This window comes from Solanum stenotomum, chromosome 11 (genome assembly GCF_019186545.1).
Source record: "Solanum stenotomum isolate F172 chromosome 11, ASM1918654v1, whole genome shotgun sequence".
Lineage (NCBI taxonomy): Eukaryota > Viridiplantae > Streptophyta > Magnoliopsida > Solanales > Solanaceae > Solanum > Solanum stenotomum.
This window is the reverse complement of record NC_064292.1, coordinates 55,170,092-55,179,392: the sequence shown is the minus strand read 5'-3', so window position 1 is coordinate 55,179,392 and position 9,301 is coordinate 55,170,092. Positions and strand designations below refer to the sequence as shown.

The 9,301-nt window shown below is 32.8% G+C and overlaps 1 long non-coding RNA gene and 1 pseudogene across 3 annotated transcripts; both read left to right on the top strand.

Annotated features, from left to right (window-relative positions):
- LOC125846075 (TMV resistance protein N-like) overlaps positions 1-6,283 on the top strand; it is a 6,571-nt pseudogene extending 288 nt beyond the window's left edge.
- Positions 6,284-6,923: 640 nt separating this feature from the next.
- Positions 6,924-9,301, top strand: LOC125843931 (uncharacterized). Of its 3 annotated transcripts, XR_007444083.1 has the most exons (4): positions 7,480-7,616; positions 8,556-8,636; positions 8,839-8,912; positions 9,108-9,301. It is a non-coding gene; the product is annotated as an uncharacterized LOC125843931 (long non-coding RNA). The 3 variants fall into 3 exon arrangements; XR_007444084.1 differs by lacking the exons at positions 7,480-7,616; positions 8,556-8,636 and adding an exon at positions 6,924-7,054; XR_007444082.1 differs by lacking the exon at positions 8,556-8,636.

Below are 9,301 nucleotides of genomic sequence, written 5' to 3'. Positions count from 1 at the left end.
AGTTAAGTAAGATACATTACATTTTATATATGATATATTAATCTGATGTATATTTTATACATGATACATTAATCTGATGCGCGAGATACACTAATTTGATGTGCGAAAATAAGGGATTTTGGAGATTTGTAAAACTTATAGGGGATAATGGTAATAAATAAATTAAAAGGTGGAATTTCTGTAATTTTTCCTATTATTTATGTTGTTATTGATTAACTAACTTTATTTGTTTCTTATGGTTTAATTTAATTAAGTTTTCCAAAATAGCCTTTCTTATTTTTTGAAACACCTATTATTTTATTTATATATTTAATTACATATTAATTATTTTGTCTCAATATGAATTACGCTGAGCTCCTTCCTTAAAAGTAACAACTTAAAATCTTTTTTCTTTCTTAAATTTAGTTAAAAATTTAAAGTTTAGTTGAAAAGTCATTTTAGTCAAATTGTAGGTCCGCAAGTTAATGGGCATTCCGAGGGCCTAACATCTTCTCGGAATGTAAATTGAACACCGAACCTCCTTTTTAAATTTCAAATGATTTTATTCTATTTAAATCTTTGAAATTTTAAGGTTTTTTTAATTTCTTTTAAAAATTAAGTGGAGACTCTAGTCGGAAAGTTGATTTCTCTTCAATTCATAAGTTTAGTCAATTTTTCGAAAACAAGTCATTTTTTTATTTTTTCGAGTAAAACATGCAACACAAAAGGCTAAACTTGACACTAAAAAGAAATATGGAAAATAGCAAAAAATATACTAAAAAAGCTACACCATACTCTAGAAATAAATTAAAAATAGGAAAACTATAGAAAATTTAAATGTGAGTTTCTGCTAAATTTCATTTGTGTTAACATCTTCTTCTTTGTATAGTGTTTTTGAAAGTCAAGTCGTCTGCTTTCGGTGACGAAGAAAATCATTATTACTGTAACATATTTTAGAATTTGAAGCTCACTTTTTCCATCCATAAATTAGTTTAATTAAGGAAAAGACTCTCTTTCACTTTTTCTTTCTCACTAACTTTTCCACTTCCTTTTATTAAAGTTGGGGTGGGTGTGGCTCAACATGGATTCAATAATTCATTGTGCATACATTTAGAGAGATGGATAAAATTATTTTCTTTTTGTAATAGGTGTAGAATAACACTTATGAAATCCGTTTTCCCTGTTTCTACAAAAAAAAATCAGTTTCCTTATATTTAAGTGACTTATTTTTAGTAATAACAATATTTTTTAAAAACATTTTTGATCAATTAAACATAAGAAAATTGAACATTTTTTTTGGAACATATGGAAGTATGATGTCTTTTTAAGTTTTAGAGGTGTCGACACTCGGAGAACATTTACAGGTCACTTGTACGAAGGTTTGAAAAACAGGGGAATATTCACCTTTCAAGATGATAAAAGGCTAGAGAATGGCGATTCCATCCCAGAAGAACTCTTGAAAGCTATCGAAGAGTCTCAAGTTGCCCTTGTCATTTTCTCAAAGAATTATGCTACATCGAGGTGGTGCTTGAATGAATTAGTGAAGATCATGGAATGCAAGGAAGAAAATGGACAAATAGTCATACCGGTCTTCTATGATGTGTATCCATCAGATGTTCGGAAGCAAACAGAGAGCTTTGCAGCAGCATTTGACGAACACGAATTGAAGTATAAAGATGATGTTGAGGCGATGCAGAAGGTGAAAGGATGGAGAACTGCCCTAAGTGCTGCCGCGGATCTAAAAGGTTGTTATATTCATGACAGGTGAGTAAAAAACAAACAAGTTGAATCATAAATTTATTTATCATGAAGACTAGTTACACACACTATCTAGCTAATATTCTACTATAGAACAACTGTGTACCTCAAAAATTTATTTATTTCAATCGAGTGAATAAATTTTATGGTCATCCAAGTATACTAAATTACTTGCTAAAGTCACTTTATGTTGATTTTATATATTTATATCAATTTAATTACTCAATTGTTGACAATGTTTTGAGTAGTTTGATTTATGTGTTTTGTCCCTTTTATCATGAGTATGCACTTACACACTGTGATGTACTTCTTGTTCTTACTATTTGTAGGATTGAATCAGATTGTATTGGGGAACTTGTTGACGACGTTTCTTCCAAATTGTGCAAGACTTCTTCATCTTATTTACTGCAAGATATTGTGGGAATAGATACTCATTTGGAGAAAGTAAAATCCCTGCTAGAGATGGAAACTAATGATGTTCGGGTTTTGGGGATCTGGGGAATGGGGGGAGTCGGTAAAACGACTCTAGCAAGAGATGTTTTTGATACACTCTCACCTCAATTTCAGGGTGCAAGTTTCCTTGAGGATGTAAAAGAAACTAACATAAATGAAATGCATTCTCTACAAAATATCCTTCTCTCTGAGCTGTTAAGGGAAGATAAAAAATATGTGAATAATAAGGGGGAAGGGAAGCGTCTGATGGCTCATAGACTTCGTTTTATGAAGGTTTTAGTTGTGCTTGATGACATTAATCATCATGATCATTGGGAGTATTTAGCAGGGGATCTTTATTGGTTTGGCCCCGGAAGTAGAATTATTGCAACAACTAGAAACAAGCAAATTATATGAAGTGACTACACTATCCGAACATGATGCTATTCAGTTGTTCAACCATTATGCTTTTAAGGACGAAGCTCCTGATGAGCATATTTAGAAGTTGGCTCTAGAGGTAGTACGTCATGCTAAAGGTCTTCCTTTAGCGTTGAGATTGTGGGGGATTTTGTTACTTAAGAAAGATACAATTATGTGGAGAGAAGTTGTAGACATGATAAAGAGAGAATCTAGTCCAGATATCATTGAAAACCTCAAAATAAGTTTTGAAGGGTTGCAGGATAAAGAGAAAACGATATTTCTAGATATCGCATGCTTCTTTAGAGGGATGGGGAAAGATGCCACCATTGAAATTCTTAAGAGCTATGATTTGCACGCCCATATCAGATTGCATGATCTAATTGAGAAATCTCTTGTGTTCATCTCTAAATATAATACAATTCAAATGCATGACTTAATTCAAGACATGGGTAGAAATGTAGTGAAAATGCAAAAAGATTTTGGAGAACCTAGTAGAATATGGAATGTTGAAGATTTCGAAGATGTGATGATGGACAATATGGTAAGTAAGCTAAACAACGTAATAGTATTCATATTTCAAACATGTATATATACTATGTTCCTCTAGCTTCATATACTGACACACAAGTCATTTAAGTTGTTTCAAATCCACACTACCTAGTTTGTTTATCTCATGTTAATAAGTTATGAATTACTCTAATAGCCACTTAATATATCTAATCTTACATCATTTTTTGGATTAACTTGAAATTTATACATTATTTAATTTGTTCATACTAATTTAATCAATAATTTTTTAAAAGCTAATATCACCCATTTATTACCCTAAGTAATTTTTTATTAGTAAAAATTCAGAAATGAGAAAATAAAATTTAGGATGGCCAAAACTTAATTACCTTACTAATTCACTTGATCATTATTAATTTTTTTTCATTTAAAAGATGACAGTTATTGGCACTATTTCCGTTACCATTTTTGTTTTATGAGAGCATGGAAAACTTTTTAACTTGAGTCTAATAAACTTCTCCAAAAATGTATCATTAAAAAATAAAATTAACTACGCAAAGCATTTCTCTTGAGCGGCATATTTCTTAAGAAATACTTAACTAATATTTGTACCTTAAATTTTATTTGACGGTGCTGGCTCTTCAAATAAATAATACTCCCTCTGTCCCAATTTAAGTGACACATTTCGCTTTTCGAGAGTCAAAGATAGACTTGTTTGAATCTCGATATTCGAAATGTGTCACATAAATTGGGACAGAGGGAGTATAAAACATGACAAAAATTATCATTCGGGGGTAGAGTAAGAAAACAATGATATTGATAAGTGGATTGTACATGACATGTTGATTCATGATCTTTTTATAGGGGACAAAGACAGTGGAAGCAATCCAGTTTACTTATTCTGAAAAACTATGCATTAGCAAAGACGCAATGAAAAATATGCAAAGGCTTAGGATATTACGCATATTTTCTAAAAACAGATCTCGTTGGATGCCCTACTTCATTAAACCCGACTCCAATTGCCAAGATGGCTCCACTGATGGCTCCATTGAGTACCTGCCCAACAACTTGTGTTGGTTTGCCTGGCTTGATTATCCTTGGAAGTTATTGCCAGAAAATTTTAATTCCAGAAGGCTTGTTCATGTTGATCTCCGATGGAGTTCATTGCATTATTTATGGAATGAAACAAAGGTACCATTCTATTTCAGATACTTTCTATTTTTAATTGTCCTAGAATTATATATGATTCTTGTGTTTAAATTAAATAAGTTATTTATTCTATTTCATCATTCTTTCGGTGTTTTGAATAACTGCCACAATTTCCGTCTCTACAAAGGATAGATCTAAGTGGCTCTAAAAGCCTGAAGAGAACACCAGATTTTGAGGGGATGCCAAATTTGGAGTATTTGAATCTAGAGAAATGTACGAGTTTTGAAGAAGTTCATCCTTCCCTCAAGCATTGCAAAAAACTCATTGAGTTAAATTTGTGTGAGTGTGAAAGCCTTGAGAGGTTTCCATATGTTAATGTGGAATCTCTTGAATCTTTGAATCTAGAGGACTGCTCTAGATTAGAGAAATTTCCAGAAATCCTTGGAATAAGGGAACCTCATCTCCAACCTCATCTTACAGAGCTACATGTGAGTTATATGGAAAACCTTGTATCTCTTCCAAGCAGCATTTGTAAGTTGAAAGGTTTGGTGAAGCTAATTGTGTTTGGGTGCTCAAAACTTGAAAGCTTGCCAGAAGAGATAGGTGATTTAGAAAACTTGGAGGAGCTTGATGCCAGCAATACTCTAATCTCACATCCTCCGTCTTCCATCGTCCGCTTGAACAAGCTTAAGTCATTGATTTTTGAAAAAGAAAAATCAGCAGATAGAGTGAACTTCGTGTTCCCTCCAGTGAGTGAAGGGTTACGCTCATTGAAATATCTGGATCTCAGTGACTGCAATATAATAGATGGAGGACTTCCGGAAGACATTGGATCCTTATCCTCTTTGGAAGAGTTGAATCTCTATGGAAATAATTTTGAGCATTTGCCTCAAAGCATATCCGAACTTGGTGCTCTTAAATGCTTGAACTTATCAGATTGCAAGAGGCTTACACAGCTGCCAGAATTTCCACAGCAATCAGACAAAATATTTGTAGATTGGAGTAATGATTTGATCTGTAATTTATTGTTTCAGAATATCTTATCATTGCAGCATGACATCTGTTCTTCAGATTCCTTGTCACTAAGAAAGTTTGGGAGTTTGGAGCAGGATATCCCAAGTTGGTTCTTGTTAGGACCGAAATAAGCAGGTGTAATGCGGAAATTAGCAAAGCAAACCTCGAAAGACCATGAGTAAGAAGACAAACGAGAAATATACGAAGACACAAAGATTTAACGTGGTTCGGTCAATCGACCTACGTCCACAAAGGAGATGAGCAATCCACTATATAAACATGAGAGTACAAAATATAGAGAGAAACAACCTCAAACAATTCACTCGGAATACAAGGAGGTACACAAAATTCTCCCCCATAACCGCAACTCTCAAAACCCTAGGACTACATTGTGAATGCTAATTAAGTTAGAAGGAACAAGCCTATATTTATAGAGTACTAAAACCTTTCCTACAAGAAAAGGACTAGTCAAAATATTAAAACCTTTTCCTAAAAGGAAAACTTATTTATGGTAAGAAATCAGGGCAAATAACCCCAACAGTTCAACTATCAGGGAATGGGCGCAAGTGTATCAGTCTATCTGCCTGAGAATTGGTATGAACCAGATAAGTTCTTGGGATTTGCTGTGTGTTACTATGGAGAATATGATAGTCATCGCATCACAGCTCATTTGATTCCCTTATCATGTGATGATGGGATGTCGTCGATGACCCAGGAATTTTCCTTACCCCGCTTTATGGGAGGATGTTATTATGAAAGGAGTAGTATTAAAGTTTTGTTGGTACCTCTTGGTGGCTTATGGGATGCATCTAATGCAAATGGAAAAACACCAAATGACTATGGGTACCTTAAGTTAGATGGTTTTAGAAATGAGGATAAATATGGAGTTCGTTTGTTGTATAAAGATGAAGCTGAGCTTCACATTGGGAAAAGGAAGAGCAGATATGAAGAAGAGGCCACTTGCTCCTCTTCTAAGAAACAAAGGCCACTCTTGCAGCTCTTCCCCCCAAGCCCCGGATTATAGGTAGGTAGATACCTCATGAATTTGTGTTCTCTGTATATATATAAATTATTTCTTCTCATTCTTTCCCCTATTGGCAATCAGCTGTGAATTTGATTCTCCTCTTAATGGTTCTAACAACTTTTATTTTGATTTCCGATTTTTTTGTCATAACAATTTGGGTAGGTAAAAAATCATTCTTTTTAAATTTCATTTCGAAATATAAATTACACTTTCCATTTCTAACGATGGATTTAAATGATACAGTATAATAAAATTTAAATGACAATCGGAATTTTTGATGTATACAGATGTAGCTGAGCTTTGCATTGGGATAAGGAGGAGCAGATATGAAGAAGAGGCCAGTGGCTCCTCTTCTAAGAAACAAAGGTCACAAGTAGATTAAATATAGGTAATCAAATTGTGCTTTCTCTTTAACAAATTGCTGAGGAATGGAAAGACATTTTTTTAATTAGTAAGAGTCACTCTTTTTTCTTTTCTCTACTATATTAGAAGTGTGGGATGCCTTCTGGTATCAACATGTTTGTTAACTGTCAATAAATTTCAGCTGAAGGGTATTTTAGTCTTTTAGTAAGATTTTCTTATTTTACGTGTCATCTAGATTGAATGTTAACAGCCAACACATCAACTATTCATCTTTATCCTCTGAATCCTCTCCTCCTCCTTAGTAAAAACATCCTTCCTCTCATACTCAAATCAATATTACATTGCAATACCTTTTGATATATATAATATTTTATTCTACTTTGTCTATAGTTTCAACTCTCAATTCTGGTGAGTTTTTTCCTTCTTTTAATTTTGATTATTGTGATTTGCTTCATTCAATCATCGTATTCCTCTCATCTGTTGAAGAGGAAAACAAAGGTATTTTGACTCCGTAACTTTTCATCTTCAGTCTTCTCTAAAATCTGCTACAATTTTGAGTTAACTCTTTGTTGGCTCTCTGTCTTCCTCTTCAATTAATTTTTTAAGATTCGATTCCTCAAGTTCTCATATTCATATATATTTTTTCCTTAGTTTTGTTTTTTAGCTTCAATTTTTTTCTCCGATATTTACATTTGGCTGAATAGATTTATAAAGCTTTGATTTTAGAGGTAGGTTGATGGGTTAATGAAGTTTGAATCTGATAGAATCTAGAATGGGTTAATGAAGTTTGATGGGGTTAATTGTTTCTTGGATTTTCTTACTGAGTTAAAATTTGAGAGAATTAATTATTTTTGCTGTTGAAATTGTTATTGTTGGTGAAATTTCTGAAGTGGGGTTGTTGAAATCACAATGGATCATGTTGTGGGTGGGAAGTTTAAGCTTGGAAGGAAGATTAAAAGTGGTTCTTTTGGTGAGCTTTATTTAAGGTAGATTTGATTCTATGGTCAACCCCATTTCCTTTACTTTTGAATTTTGTGTTTTTAGTTGTTTTATTAGCTATTATTTTGTGTTTCTTATCTTTTCTGCTTCTTGCTGCTTTATTGGTTCAAGTATGAATATACAGAATGGAGAAGAAGTTACCATTAACATGACCTGCTACATCCCATCAACACAAATACTAAATAAATTGACGTTAATTTCAAACTGATTTCAGAAATATATTAGTTTTCATATTTCTAATAGGGTGCACTCTAACCCTATAAACACGTGATATAGTTTGTAACTTCTTACGTTTTCATATCCGTGATGTTCGAGCTCAACTGATTTCCTAACCTGCTACATCCCATCAACACAAATACTAGATAAATTGACATCACTTTAATGCAAAAATGATATGAGCTGCTACTTAATTCTTATATTTGATGGTTTGAACAACAAACTCTAATTCATTTGTGCATATGAGACAATTTCTTTCGGGTACTAATCAACACTGATTTCCTTTGAACTTATACATTCTGATTAACTCTTTGTAATGTATCCAAGGAGTTCTATTAAAACTTACATGATGAAAGCTCACCACATCTAATTTGGTTTATTCAAATTTATTCAAGGAAATATAGCATTCTTCTTTTCATCACAAGGATTAGTGATGTTGCAACTATGTAATTTTTATGTGGGATAAGTCAAGGGTATATTATATTCTCTACAGTTTACGAGAATTATGCATCCTTTTAGCAAATGAGTTCCACTCTTTGTTCAAAGATATTGATTTGTCGTTAACATCTACCATTTTTTATTGTTGAAGTTGCGATGAACATGTTCTTTGATTAATTATCTATTATAAATTGCTCTGAAAATCTGTAATGGTACTGTAAAATATTGCGTCTAAAATTTATTATTTACATTGTAGGAAGTATGGAAATAAGGGGGTCAGCTTCTTGGCATATTAGGAAGCATGGAATTAATTAGGAGGGCGTTTTTTTCGATGAGGGTAGGGAGTTTGGATTGGTGTAACAAAAATTGAATTTTTAGGTTTCTTATTCTTCCGCATATAGCTTATTATTGTTCTGTTGTTGGGAGTTCTGCTTAAGTTATTAAAGAACCAATTTGCAAACTGATTATTATCTACAAATTGTCTCAGTTGATATATACTCTCTTGAATCTATAACATTGTTTCAATATTGAAAATGCAGATTCTTTGAGGTCGTAGCAGGGGTAATTTGATCTTGTGATTGAACTTTTAGCTAGCCATTTCATTATTTATAAGGTAAGAAAGGTGCTCCAATTTTTTTTAATTTCTTTTTCGTTGGTCCCTTTGTAGCCATTCATTTAATGGTATAAGAGAGGTTGTTGAATATAATTTGACTACTTGACAAAGAGAGAATTTCTGAAAGTATTTCAAACCTGTTTATCATCTATGTATACTATGACTATACTGATGTTAGCTTGATCTGTGTTGCAGCCCTACAGGCTTCATCTTCTCAGGATACAACACAACTAACTACACAGTTTTAGTTCTTGAAGCTGTTTTAGAAACAACAATAGTTACTCTAGAACTGAAAAATTGTACTAAATGATAGTTGTAGTACAAATAGTTGTGAATATTAACGTGTTATTCATGGATCATGATAATGAAATTCCACCTCTTATGTTTTT